At 38.8% G+C, this 14,419-nt stretch overlaps 1 protein-coding gene and 1 long non-coding RNA gene across 6 annotated transcripts in view; one reads left to right on the forward strand and one right to left on the reverse strand.

Annotated features, from left to right (window-relative positions):
• Positions 1-346: 346 nt before the first annotated feature.
• LOC108432755 lies at positions 347-7,817 on the reverse strand. Its single transcript, XR_001858248.2, has 3 exons — positions 7,759-7,817; positions 1,572-1,691; positions 347-578 (listed from the first exon to the last, which is right to left on the reverse strand). It is a non-coding gene; the product is annotated as an uncharacterized LOC108432755 (long non-coding RNA).
• The window catches only part of LOC108432753 (lethal(3)malignant brain tumor-like protein 4), a 108,173-nt gene continuing 100,952 nt past the window's right edge, over positions 7,199-14,419 (forward strand). For 2 of the 5 annotated variants that reach the window (XM_017706836.2, XM_017706839.2), the window contains exon 1: positions 7,199-7,300. The gene's annotated coding sequence lies outside the window, so the exon portion shown is untranslated. Of the gene's footprint in view, positions 7,301-7,852; positions 7,930-7,957; positions 8,098-14,419 lie in introns of those variants that run through there. The other 3 variants (XM_017706837.2, XM_037537316.1, XM_017706838.2) reach the window with 2 other exon arrangements.

The raw sequence follows: 14,419 nt of genomic DNA on the forward strand, positions 1-14,419 counted from the left end.
TGTTTCTCAGTTCCAGTCCAGTCGTCCATATAGCTGCATTTGTTCATGCTTTCCCAGCAGCTGAGTTCTATTATTAGCTAATGACTATGTACCTTTTGAGCTGAATCAGATGTTTCAAAGCAGAAGAAACACCAGACTGCTCAGTACAGGTGAGACCCTATATTACAGTATTTTTATTTGTATTTTGCAAAATATTAACAACATATACTAATAGAATTCTCTTCCATAGGGAGTGGAGAAAAAGTAATAAAAAAAAGTTAAATAAAAAATGTTTTTTTGAAGTATTTAATATTATCATGTATAATGATATATGATATATTATCATTATAATGGAGCTCAGTCTCCTTTTGCTTCTACAACAGCTTCAATGCTTTGGGAAGGCTATAGTAGATGCTGGAACGTGGCTTTGAAGATTCACTTCTATTCAGGCAGAAGAACATTAGTCTGGTTAGGAACTGGCTCAACAGTCAGCATTCCTATTCATATCAAAGGTGTTGGATGGGGTTGAGGTGTTGAAGCGTTTCCACATCAAACTCAGGAAACCATGTCTTTGCTTTGTGCATAGGGGCACTGTACAGCTGAAACAGAAAAGGTTCAAAGTGTTACCACAAAGTTAAAAGCACACAATTCTCTAGAATGTCATAGAATGCTGCAGCATTAAGATTTACTAGAACTAAGGGGTCCAAACCACACCGTTATTCTTCCTCCACCAAATTTTACAGCTGACACAAACCCAACATGCCAAACCTAGATTAATTCGTCGGTTTGCCAGAAAATGAAGTGTGATTCAACACCTCTGAGAACATGTTTTCACTGCTCCCAATGGTGGTGTACTTTACACCACTCCAGCCATATGGTGGCGTGAGTGCAGCTGGTCGGCATGAAAACCCAGTCCAAAAAGCTCCAGATGAAAAGTTATTATGCTGACTTAGCTTCAGTATGACCCATTCTACTGCAAGGGTTTGTGTATGGAGATTGCACAGCTGTATGCTTGATTTTACGTACCTGCTAGTAATGGGTGTGGCTGAAATAGCTGAACACACTATTTAAAAGGAATGTCCACATACTTTTGGCAGTATGCTATAATAACAAATGAAAGAAATGATTGGTCTGGTGTTCTTCTTTATAGCTTTATAAGACACAGAAATAACAGAATCATTTTGGGGTTTAGACAAATAATGGATCTTCTCTACTATCTACAAGTTCTCAACCCAGAATTAACGTGTGAGATTGCGTCTCAGTCTAAGTTATTTCAAAGCTGGGGGCTTTCAGACAATAACAAGCAGTGGGTTCACTCAGATGCTGTATACAAAGACCATTAGTCTATGTGCTGAGACATAATTGTGACAAATGAAAAGAATGTCTTTGAAAAGGGTATTTTTTGGCATTTCGTTTAGCTGTAGGCCAAATAGAAGCACCATGTGACTTAATTCTGCAGGTTTTTCCACAGAGGCAGGCAGTACAATATCTGATGACACCTGACATCTCCTACTTAAGTATAACATTTTGGAATTGTCTAGAGGGCTGCTAGCAGCATGAGGAAATCTTGAAGCTCCATTGTGTTCGCCTACTCAGTGTTCCAGAGAATTTTCCCTCAATGCTCGAGGCCCCTACAGACGCCACGCCATTTCACTGTGAAGCCCTTGCCTTCACCCCGCAGACCGCCATCTGTCTGATCATGCTGTGAATTCCTGGGAACGTGAGCAAAACATGAAATCAGGAATTCTGCTTGAAATCCTCTCTTCCTGTAAATGAGAGGGATTTTCCTATTTACTCTAATAGTGAAACTACTGAAAAGATTCCCTCTGAGCTATAAAAGCATTCTGTATATAAAACAGCTAAAAAGTATTTTTGAGGATATGGCAGGTTGTACACGTAAATTCCTAAGGCATTTGCACAAGGCCAGGAATTAGGGCAAAGCACCCTCAAAATGACAAAGATCCCCACAAATGAATATAAAAAATACATACTCATCTGACATATTTGATGCTGATCTCATGTTTAGACAGAACTCCCTCACAAAGCTGAAAAATCCCACTGAAAAAAGCTGTCCCTAATTTCCAACGGTACTTTTACAATCTGAAAAGAATCATAGAATGAGCATTGATGGTTTTATAGACTTATCTTTTCCTCTTAAATAAGCTTTACAGAAGTTTTTTATGTCTGAATATAATACCTACAGGCTTATACAGCAGTGACAGTGTGTCTTCTCTGCTTCAGTGTATAACATACAGTACATCCTGTGCAAATATCTCTTCTGTGAGGAAAATCTAATCTAATTGTTTGGTCTATTGCTACATGCCATTGGGTATCTGTCCTACAATGATTGAGACCCAGTAAACACTGCATTCCATACAGACCGCCCAATCCGCAAAGCACATGAGATAACACATTCCTCGCGGTGGAAAAAGGATTTCTCAACAGTTCAGCATGATGCTGATGCCTGTAATTTCTCAGGGGACTCTTGGGGAACAAGCACAATGAAAGAAAAATCACCTGCTTTTTTGCTTCTGTCTAGGATATGTAACTTTCGCTGGTGAAGATGAGTCATTAATATTAAACACAGTGCTGTATGATTGGGTTCACTGAGTGAGTTGATTGAAATAAATGATTGAGCAAGCATCAGATCTTCTTATTTCAACACATTTCACACAAAAATGGGGAAAGTCAGTACCATAATTTAATGTTAGTGTCATCAAGCAGCAGTAAAAATGAATCAAATAAATGGTTACTAGAGTACTTTAGAACGTGCTGCAGTAATAGCCTGTACTCTTCTGGGAAGGCTTTATACGAGATGCTGAAACATTGCTGTGAGGATTTTATTGCATTTAGCCACAAGAGCATTAGTGAGGTCAGGTACTGATGTTGGATAATTAGTTCTGGCTCATGAACTCCATTTCGACTCATCCCAAAGGAATTATAAAGAGCTCTATCACTCCAGAGAACATTGTTCTACTGCTCCACAGCCCAGTACTGGGGGATAGTTGATGCTTGACACTGGACAAGGAGACTTCAGTCTTATATGCAGCAGCTCCAGAGTATTGCAGTCTATTAGCAATTATTTTCTATGGAGATTCTCCAAGCTGTGCTCGACTGAACACCTGTGTCAGCAATTGAGGCACCTTAAAGTAGCTGAATACACTAAATAGAAGGGTGTCTAGATATTTTTAGACATATAGGGCACTGGCCTTCCAAAAGTGTTTCTCTGAAGTAACTTCACCAACAGTTAAATGATTAAAGCCTCTGAATATTTTTGGGGCCACTGTATATATAGTATACAATACGCAAAGGGAATGCATCTATACCACTACATAAGCAAAAGCTACATATACAGGGTGATTCAAAAAGATTAATCCGATTTCAAAGTGCCATATTTTTACAACCATGAGGTGCCTAGGAACCAATCATATACCAATTGAAAGAGGGTGTCATATAGTTTCTGACTGTCACTGGAAGATACACTCACCTGCAATTTTATTAGGTACTAGTAGGTACTAGGTGCTAGTAAAAGGTTGGACCCCCTTTTGTCTTTAGAACTGCCTTAATTCTTCATGGCATACTTACAGCAAGGTGTTGGAAACATTCCCCAGAGATTTTGGTTGTTTATTTGAAATACTGTTGCCTTTCTATCGTCTCGAACCAGTCTGCCCATTCTCCTCTGACCTCTCACATCAACAAGGCATTTTGGTCCACACAACTGCCGCTCACTGGATATTTTCTCTTTTTCGGGCCATTCTCTGTGAACCCTAGAGATGGTTGTGCGTGAAAATCCCAGTAGATCAGCAGTTTCTGTTGACCAGCCCGTCTGGCACCAAAAACCGTGTTCAAAGTCACTTAAATCCCCTTTCTTCCCCATTCTGATGCTCGGTCTGCACTTCAGCAATTTGTCTTGACCACGTCTACATGCCTAAATGCATTGAGTTGCTGCCATGTGATTGGCTGATTAGTTATTTATGTTAACAAGCAACTGCACGTAATAAAGTGGCTGGTGAGCGTAGCTCCCTTCAGTCTGCAAGGAGACGGCGACCCCTGAACAGAAAGTGTTTTGTGTTTTCCACTTCAATAAAAGTGAACCTGTCATAACTGTGCATTGTGATTTTCATCAGCAGTAAACCTCCAACAGCTCAAAGTGTTCATCGTTGTTTCCACAACACTGGATGATCTCTAAAATTGCACTGAAAGAGCTGTGAGTGCAGTGACACTCACCATGCTCAATTGAGTATGGGATGAATTTGACTATGGCATTGATATTGTCTGTACAGCTGGAGGAGGTTCATATTGAGCCCTTATAAAATTACATAATACATTTTACGCTCACTTAAACCATGTACAATTTACTGCATTGTTCTGTAATGATTTAAGTGAAATAAATCATTTTGAAATCAAACAAATCTTTTTGAATTACCCTGTACTTGGAAGACATTAACTGTTACAGCATTTAGCTCTGCTAAAGCCTGAGTAGACTGATGAACCAATCTGATCATAAGTTATTAATCTCAGTGTCACTGAGCTCTGCTAAAGCCTGAGTAGACTGACAAATCAATGTGATGATCAGTTATTAATCTCAGTGTCACTGAGCTCTGCTAAAGCCTGAGTAGACTGATAAACCAATGTCATGATCAGTTATTAATCTCAGTGTTACTGAGCTCTGCTAAAGCCTGAGTAGACTGATAAACAAATGTCATGATCAGTTATTACAATTGTAGATCTCATTATTATATCACAACATCGGTCAATATTTGTAAGTTTTCATTCCAAAAAAGACTACTTTCAAGAATCTCCTTCTTTTCATAATATACAGCTATATGCAAAAGTTTGAACACCCCTAGTCAGATAACATGATGAAAGCTGATTTTCTAAGTGAAAATAAGTTAACACATCTTCAAAATAGAACAAATTTAAATATGGCTTTTTTGCTAATTTTAGTACATAATTTAACAAACTGGTAATCAAAAAAAAACATACAGTAGTTTAACATACTGAGAAAAAATAAAGCTGAAACCGTATTTCACCAAGGGTCCCCAAACTTTTGCACATGATTGCACATTGTTGAAAATGTGCTTTACACATACAAGAAAAGTCAGTGTTATAATATGATCATTTCCACCTTTATTACAGATATAAATATGTGTTTTTCATTATATGTCAGCTGTTATTCTTTTCAAAAACTTGTTCTATCCAGAGTTGCTATGTATGGATATTGAGCATTTTGGAATGAAACTCTTCATTTAAAGGCAGGGTTGGGATGTAACAGAATACAAGTATAGGGAATACATATTCAGAATAGAGAAAATATCTGTGGCAGCAGAGGCGCGGTCAAGCACTATCTGTGGGGGACAGGCTTGGCCAGAGTGAGGACGTGCACTGACTGGCAAACACTTACACCTGTGGGTAAATGTCTCTCTCCCTACTAATACGAGCTACTTTCCCCAGTATAGAGAATCAGAGAGAGAGAGAGAGATAGAGAGAGAGAGAGAGAGAGAGAGAGAGAGAGAGAGAGAGAGAGAGAGAGACGACTCAGGCAGAGACAAACAGAGCTTGAAGCTCCAGAGAAAGGAACAACTCTGAAGCCTGCAGTGGTGAAGAGTGATCAGCTCACAGCCTAGCGTTCTTTTATTTTTGTTACTTTTGAGAGAAATAATAAAAGATCTGTGCCCTCAGACACCACCTCCTCTATACTCCGTTGGCCTACATCCTCCAGGGTATCTCAGTATTTGTAGTCAGTCCAAGTCACATTTTGGAAAGGCAGTATTCAGAATACAGTTACATTTTTAGGAGAACACTTTCAAAACACCTTCAAAAGAACCACCATCAAGGTTTGTTTATTAATTATTTTAGAATCTGTGCACAGCATCTACCAAACATGCTTGTTAGACATATTCTAAAGAGCACCTCAATTAATGGCTTCTTTGCAAACACTGTATTTCCTGCTAAAGCCTGAGTAGATTGATAAACCAATGTGATGATCAGTTTTTAATCTCAGCATTGCTGAACTCTGCTGAAGCCTGAGTAGATTGATAAATCAATGTGATCAGTTATTAATCTCAGTGCCACTGAGCTCTGCTAAAGCCTGAGTAGATTGATAAATCAATGTGATCAGTTATTAATCTCAGTGCCACTGAGCTCTGCTAAAGCCTGAGTAGACTGATAAATCAATGTGATGATCAGTTATTAATCTCAGTGTCACTGAGCTCTGATAAAGCCTGAGTAGACTGATAAATCAATGTGATGATCAGTTATTAATCTCAGTGTCACTGGGCTCTGCTAAAGCCTGAGTAGACTGATAAATCAATGTGATCAGTTATTAATCTCAGTGTTACTGAGCTCTGCTAAAGCCTGAGTAGATTGATAAATCAATGTGATCAGTTATTAATCTCAGTGCCACTGAGCTCTGCTAAAGCCTGAGTAGACTGATAAATCAATGTGATGATCAGTTATTAATCTCAGTGTCACTGAGCTCTGATAAAGCCTGAGTAGACTGATAAATCAATGTGATCAGTTATTAATCTCAGTGTTACTGAGCTCTGCTAAAGCCTGAGTAGACTGATAAATCAATGTGATCAGTTATTAATCTCAGTGTTACTGAGCTCTGCTAAAGCCTGAGTAGACTGATAAATCAATGTGATGATCAGTTATTAATCTCAGTGTTACTGAACTCTTTTGAGGGATCACCAAACTAATATTCTTCTCAGTAGTGGACAAGTGGACAATAAGTTTAGCATTGATGTTGCACAGTTGACTGAAGCAGGCATTGAAAGAGTTACACTTTTTCACTTAAAAAACTTGATTTTTCATTAAACATATTAACAGAATAAGAAAATGACCAACCAGTAACATTGAGGAACAAAGTGAATGAAGAAAAAAACGTTTTTCCCATGTGCCTCACTGAACTGTACTGTAAATGTATTCTGAATATGTCGCCTTTATTTATTGTAGTGAAATACATGACTGAAAACATTTAGGACAGTGTATGAAGTATTCAGCCATCGTTTGTTTTTGAGTAGTTTGCCCAACCCTGTCTACAGCATACAACATGCATGTTACTTAAGCATATACTTATATCAATATCAAAGTCAGACAAAACAGCTAAACGGCGTGTTCGTTTTAAATCTCTTATTTTGTGATTAATTCCCCCCGTCTTTAAATCCCCCACCTGTTCGTGAGCACTAACCTGTTCAGCCTGACACTGAGCGCTTCCTCCAGTAGAGGGCTGAGTGTGCGCATGCGCACTGCGGCCCATTGGAGCCTATTTCTACTGTCACCGCGTTGAGGGGCAAAGCGACTGGCACACACCGTGTGGGTAAGGAATTCATAATTTCATACAACCCCGACCTACCGCGCCTCGCTTTACGCCGATAACCGCGCTCACACCGCCGCACAGCGTCGGGTTTTCGAGGGTACGAGAACCGTACTGATGGGAAACGGTGGTGTTTTTCTTCTCCCTCGTCTTTAAACGCGTTTGAGAGAGAGAGAGAGAGAGAGAGAGAGAGAGAGATGGCTATCCTCGCTAATCTCTCCTGGTTTTTCTCTCCTGTTTAAACACGCTAAGACAAAGTGGGATGCCCCCCTTCCCCTCACATGCTGACCCAGTAATACTGAACTGAAAGCACTACCACGCTCTCAACATTTATCGACAGTGTAATTATGTACAGAGTGTGTTTCCCCCCTTTACGTTTCTCTCATGGTAAACAGTGCGCAGCTAGCCGTGGAGCTAAGCGAAACTATCATTTTCAGCTCTCGGAAATGTTTCCTCCTCACGTTTTAGGGCGCTCGGTACGGTCGCTGCTGTTGAGTTTGTCACCGTCATGAACTCTTCCTGATGTCTGACTGTCCTCATGCCGAGTGGGGACTTCAGCCCGACTCAGCTTTCCCCTTAAACGCTTTCGTTTCTCATTTGGCGGTGTTGTGGGTTCAGCTGCTCTTCCCCAGGTGGGTGGAGGGTCCGTTGGCGTCCGTGAATGACACTTAACGCCGTTTTGTTTTGCTGGCGAGTTAAAAGTTTCATGGCGCCGCTGTCGGAGGCTGATAAACAAACGAACACTTTCCAGCATTCAGCCTTATCTTCTAACGACCGAGGCTGAAAGACGCTGTAAAACAGTAAGGATCAAACCTTTAACAGCCTTCTCGTGGGTTAAACTAGTTTTTGGCGTGTTTTGTATTTGTTATGGTTTAGTAAACGGGGCCCTACATAAGATGTGCTGTAACCTTAGTTAAGACCAGCTATAGGCCTGTCTACAAGAAAGAAGGGAAAACACGTCTCTGATTGTAAGATAACGTGTACATATTGATGGGTATCGACATCGGGCTGATATAAGCAGAAAACGCCGTGTTGGAGATTTGGGGGGAATACGAGAATGAAACTGGTCAAATCCTGTAACAAACCTGTCCTGACACAGCAAACGGTGGTGTTAGCAGTTCATTTCTTCCTGGGGGCTGGTAGAGTGTTTTGAATACTTTTAGCAGGATCATCCTACTTTCACAAGCTCATCTTAGTCCTTTTTGGGAAAAGAAATATTGAATGCAAGTAACGGATCTGTATCAGTATCATCTGAGGTTTTCATATCAAAGTCAGTGTCGTAAACGAAAAGGTGGCATCGTGCCCTCTCTGCCATCAGCTAATAGGTGTGACCTAGGCAGTTATTCGGTTACTGTGCACCTGTTGTTGAAAATTTCAAAGCAGATGTGTCCAGAGTGGAGTTTTTTGGGGGAGCCTACAGCTTCAGATAGTTTCATGAGAAGTGCGTCCCCCCCCAGAGGAAAAAATACCCGTCTTCCAGCCTGATCTGTATAAACAGATGGTCTTTCTTTTCATTGTTAATTTCTGTTTTATTTTTCCGTTTATCATCAGTCCTGAAGCTGTTTTCCACAGGGCTTGTCTGTGTTTCTGCTGCTGAGTCGCTGAATCCTCAGTTTCATTTAAAGAGCAAACTGTTCCATGATGTTCGAGTGCTTTTATCTTTGGGCTTTCCGCAACAGTAAAGATGATGGATTCTTAGTAAACGTGGGCTGGCGCGTTACGCATGGATCCATAAAGACATATGATGTGGGCTGGAGCTGTTTATTTTCATTTTGGTGCCGGGAAGTTGTTCAGTTGCTTCCAGCTCTGCTACTGCCCTGTAGCACTTCCTGTTCAGTACAGTAGCTCAAGCTGAGCATGAATTAATGTCTTGGTGACAGTTCTGTCTATTACATGTACAGTTTGTTTGTTTGTTTGTTTGTTTTTGATTGGCTTTAAGCAAGCATATTGTTATGTAACACCAAGAGCTTGAGTCTGATTTGATGTTCTTTACTGAGGTGGTGTTCTGAAAATGTTTTTTAAAAAAAAGTTTGAGCTGAGATAACAAAGGAAGACATTTCAGATTTGCTCAGAAGACCTTGTTTCATCTAGTTAGCTTGAACCTGCTTGTGAAAGTGAGAGTGTGAGCTGTTTCTGTGTAATACTGATAAATTTGTGCTCTGAATGATTGAAGTCAGTTAAAGAGAGGCAGGATCTGGATGATTTCTAAAGTTTCCCTTTGCTGTGGGAACAGTTTTACTATTATTTGTCTGTTTTACTGTTTTGTGAATCTTCTCAGTTGCTTTAAATCACATTTCCGAATCAGAAAGCACACCCTCCAAAATGTTTAGACGCCCCAAATCCCTTCCCACAAAGTGCAAAGTATATTGTAGCTATTAAGAACACTGTTGGTTTTTGGTTTTGGTGTTATTGACGGGCAGGAAAAAATGAGTTAACTATGAAGTATGTCGTTTTTTGAGCGCTTCAAATGGTTTAGAAATAAAATCCAAAGTGCTTAGAAAGCCTAAATAAATTAAATAAGTAATGAAGTAATCCATAAAATTGGAACAAATAGAAATAGCACATTTTCTTTCAAAGTAGTTTGTGTGTGGTTATCATTTATAGTGCTGTTTAAAGTTCCCTTTGGTGTAAATATAAGAGAAACGGAGCAAAACCATCCATTCAAAACAAGCACAGGTTTGTTAGACGTTCTTTTAGCGTAGAGTAGCAGGGCTCAGGAAGAATGGCTTACATTCATGCTATTTATGAAGACCTACAAATCCTCTGTGATATATTTGTAAAATATTGTGGTCCAGCGCTGTGTTTTGTAGGTGTTTCACTTATCGCCACATTTATGAGTCATTTTTACCATTGATTTACTGGGTGTTGCATTGTGGCAAGCCATGATATGAATGAAGAAATTGTCAGACACATTTAAAAGGGACCAAAGAATTTCTACAGGTGCTTCAAAGTTGCAGCCGTTCATGTGTGATGACTCAGAGGTGTTGCAAGCCTATAAATAATCTGCGGTTAAATATGTGGTCATTATATTGAAAAATAATCCCAATCTTTAGCCCCAGTTTTAATGATGTTCATGTGGTTTTAAAGTGTAAAATTGAAAGGGGTGGGAAAGTGCACGTCTTTACTTCACTGCATTTCTCGATATAAGCACATTAGGACCTCAACAGGTAGCAAATCTCACTAGCTGCATGTGAACACTTGGACACAACACAGTGGCCTTTCACCTGAAGATGTTACTGTGGCCAAAACATGCTGTTTTGCCCTTTCATTTGAGGGCCTTACATCTCGTAAAGTCAATGTACCCGTTGAGAAAAGCAAAAACGCCTGTAATGGTGTTCAGGATCCTCTTGACAGATGGACTTTGTAAGCAGTTAAATATTTTGGATAATATGCTGTAGTTCTTGGGTTTGCATGAGCATTTTTAGAACATCTCGTCCTGACCATGGTGTAGTCACATGACCACTTGTTATGTTTTGTTTGTGCACTTTGCACTGTTGGAGACATGTAATAAATTAATCTTTTGAGAAGATTCAGTGGAATGCCATAGTTGCTATTTAGAAATGCTAATCATGTTTGGACTAATTTTCCTGTGGAAAGCTTAATTTGTCAGGTCGTACCTCAAATCTGAGGGTGATGGCTTTATGACTACTTCATTGTTATGGTATTGCATCCTACCTCGTTAACTTGAGGGTCCTTCACTTTACCATCATAGATAGAACACTGATTTTCGCTCCTGATCTAGGCAGAGCTAACCTGAGTTATTGAACTTGCCTAAAGTCGTGATTCATATCTCCAGCTGTAAATGGGACATTGTGGTTTCTCTGCTAACATTTTAGTTTCTGTGCTACTTTGACTACTTGTGAGAGAGTGAGATTTTTAGCTATGATGTATGGGTTTTGTCTCTTGTGTGTCAATAGCAGAGGGAAATTGAATGATGTAATTATATTATTGTAGAAAATGACATTACACTAAACCTTTCTGGGAATATTGTAGACCTTGTAGGACACAAAGAATAATGACGGAATACAGACATTTAAAAAAAACAAAACAAAAAAAACAACAATATTGGTTAACTGTTATTATCAGCCAGTATTAATGGCCTGCAGTTTTATCACTGTCAGCAAAATATAATCGACAATGAACATGTTTTTGGTGGTGGCTTTGCCAAGATTTAACCACACAATCTCCCAAATTTAGAGTGTTGATTGAGAGTTGACGTAGCTTAAGTCACACATCCACCACACTTCACCCAAACCTAAAAGCACAGCCTCCAAAGTATTTTAAGACGTCCCTAATCCCTTCACACAAAGTGCTAAGTAAATTGCAGTCAATAGGAATGATTGGGCAGTATTTTGCTTGCTCATGCTGCTAGGTGATGTATTGTGTCATATGATTATAACAAAGGTGGTGTTGCATAACAATACTGATGTGTTGGTGTTATTGATGGGTAAGAAAAAAACGAGTGAACTGTAAAACATGTCATTTCTGGCTGATTTAAATTGTTTTGAAAAACTATTCAAAATATGTTACACCTAAACAGAATGAGCTTTCCTGGGAATATTTGTAGGCTTTGTCAGTACGTTAAGAATACTGACAGAATACAGCTTATTTGATTACCAGCCAGATTTATGGCCTGCAGTTTTATCAGTATCAGCAAAAATATCACAGATAATTAGCATGTTTTGCCAAGATTTAACCTTGCAATCTTCTATTGATGGGGTAAAACGGTTTGAGCTACTGGAGAGCCTCTGAAGTGTCAGTACCTGTTTAACTATATGGTGGCAAGACAGGCTGAACTGGTAAATCTGAGTACCGTCAGGATTAAAATAACCGAACATGTCAAAAATATTGAAAACAAACATTTTAGCATATTATGAAAAAACAAACACCCTTTTTACCAAAAAGACTGAATGAGAAATAATGGGGAAATCAAACTGGAACAAGAAACCAAAACCACAACCTTCAAGGGAGTGTAGATAGATATAGTGGTGTACTGTGCATGAAACACTGAATTCTTTCTACTCAGTTTTGAAAGGTGGTTCTTACTATCTTGTGTTTTGCATCTGTTTTAACTTTTCAAGCTTCAACAAATATAAATATAGTGGTATATATCATATATTGGGAAGTATTATGCTTATTTTTGCCATGTTGCCCACTCCTTTTAGTCAGTGCAGTTCTTTAGGACATTACGTGATGAAGAAATCTTTTGTGCAGATGATGTGAATCTCTTTTCTGTGAATGTGTGGGGGTGTGTGTTCTTTTCTTGTGGACTGTGTGTGTTTCATGAGTGTTCCATTCTATATAATCTGTTTCTTTTCAGTGTTTTTTTTCCCCCTTTGCTGTGTAAGCGTGCTCTCTTGTTTTTGTTCCTATAGTGTATTTTTAACTTTTTTTTTTTTTTTTTCTTCTCTTCTCAGGGAGTGATACCATAATTCGAACAGCTGTTTATGTGTAAGGACTCAGGTTTGGATGTGCTAGCAGAATGGATGATAGAAAGATGAACAAAGAGCTTTTCATGTGGCAGCATTTCCATTGTTTTAGATTTCAATGGGAGGAAGGCAAATCATAGATTGTGGGGACTGAAATGTTTGTCTGCAAAAATATCAGCTGTGAATGGAGTTCCTGCTTTGAATTCCTGACATAGCCTTTGAGATTTGAGGTGAGTTTTGTGGTTTATTTCCTCAGAGAGGATTTTCTCATATAAATGTAGTGGTATTGGCAAACACCTTTATAGCGTCATTGCTTTCAGATGATGGGAGCACAGTTTTGCAAGATAAAAGCACATTTCAAGATTTTGTCACTTATGCAAAGTGTAGGTTTGATTGGAAGTCTTTGTCTTATGTAGGAATAATAATTCTAATTCCTGCAATATACATCATACAGTGTACTTATTCATGGAAACATTTTTCTGCTAAAACCTAAGGGTGATGAAAGCTGCTGAAAGATAATGATGCACCTGTGCTGTACATTTACATATTTACCAATGCACATACCTTTGCCAATATATACACATTCATTAAATTTCTGTAAATTTGCATTGCTGAGAAATATGTTTATTTCTGTGTTATGTTTAAATGCAGTAACATTATTGAAATATAGATATTTTAGTTACCACCAGCATCGCCTATCTCATCAAATATCAGGCCAAAGCTAAAAATCTGTCCAGTGGCGATATGAATAACTGAATCAGTAACTGTCCCAAAAGCAGAATCTCTTCAGGGGGAGAAATGTGGCTATCAGTTGTTTTTAGTGTTTGGTTAATGATGGGTATTAATTGTTTCTAGCACTGGCAGTCAGCATCTTAATCTGTTTATTCAAACGAGAGGTTTTGCCTGCTGTGCCTCTTTGTTTCATTTATTTGTTTATCATCGTGGCCGTGATTAGCATGCACTGGAAAGAGCTCACCTATCATATCAACATGAAGCAGTAGTTGTTCTGTAATCTGTAAAACTAATGAGCTAAACAAAGAGCCCATCCTGCAATTATGAAAATATTATTTAAGCATAAAGGACTCGTATGAATCTGCTAACATAAATTTAGTTGTTGTTTTAACGGGTCATTTATCAGCACTGAGGTTAAATGTGAATTCAGATATTTAAAAATATCTGCATGGTTCAAACATTGAGATGTAAACAGTCATTAAGAGTTGTTTCATGTGGAATGGTGCATTGTAGAGTTGCTGATACTGATTTCTTTACAGTGGTGGTGATTGAAGGCAGAGCCTTTGAATTTGTTCAGAACAGTCAGTGAACCTTCACATATTTCTGTATGTGATGATGATGATGATGATGATGATGATGAGGATGAAACAGTTTTAAGTACAAAAATGAGTTGATATCTCTCCACCATGAATGGATTTAAGAAGCTGTACTACCGGAAAACAATATCTCTGCTGTCAGGCAAAATATTTGTCACCATTTTGTATAAAAACTCTTGAGAGCTTTTAGAGGCAATAAACACTTCAGGAGTCTGGCTTCTCTCACCACTATTGTGAACAGTTCTGACTTGGCAAGTGTCTGTAGAATAGTGTGTTTCACATCAAACCACTCTGAATGACTGTTCACATCTCAATTTTGTTAACTTGTTGTTTTAAATCTGTGAATTCCCCTTTGAAGTCAGCAC

The sequence above is a fragment of the Pygocentrus nattereri genome, chromosome 3, assembly GCF_015220715.1.
Source record: "Pygocentrus nattereri isolate fPygNat1 chromosome 3, fPygNat1.pri, whole genome shotgun sequence".
Lineage (NCBI taxonomy): Eukaryota > Metazoa > Chordata > Actinopteri > Characiformes > Serrasalmidae > Pygocentrus > Pygocentrus nattereri.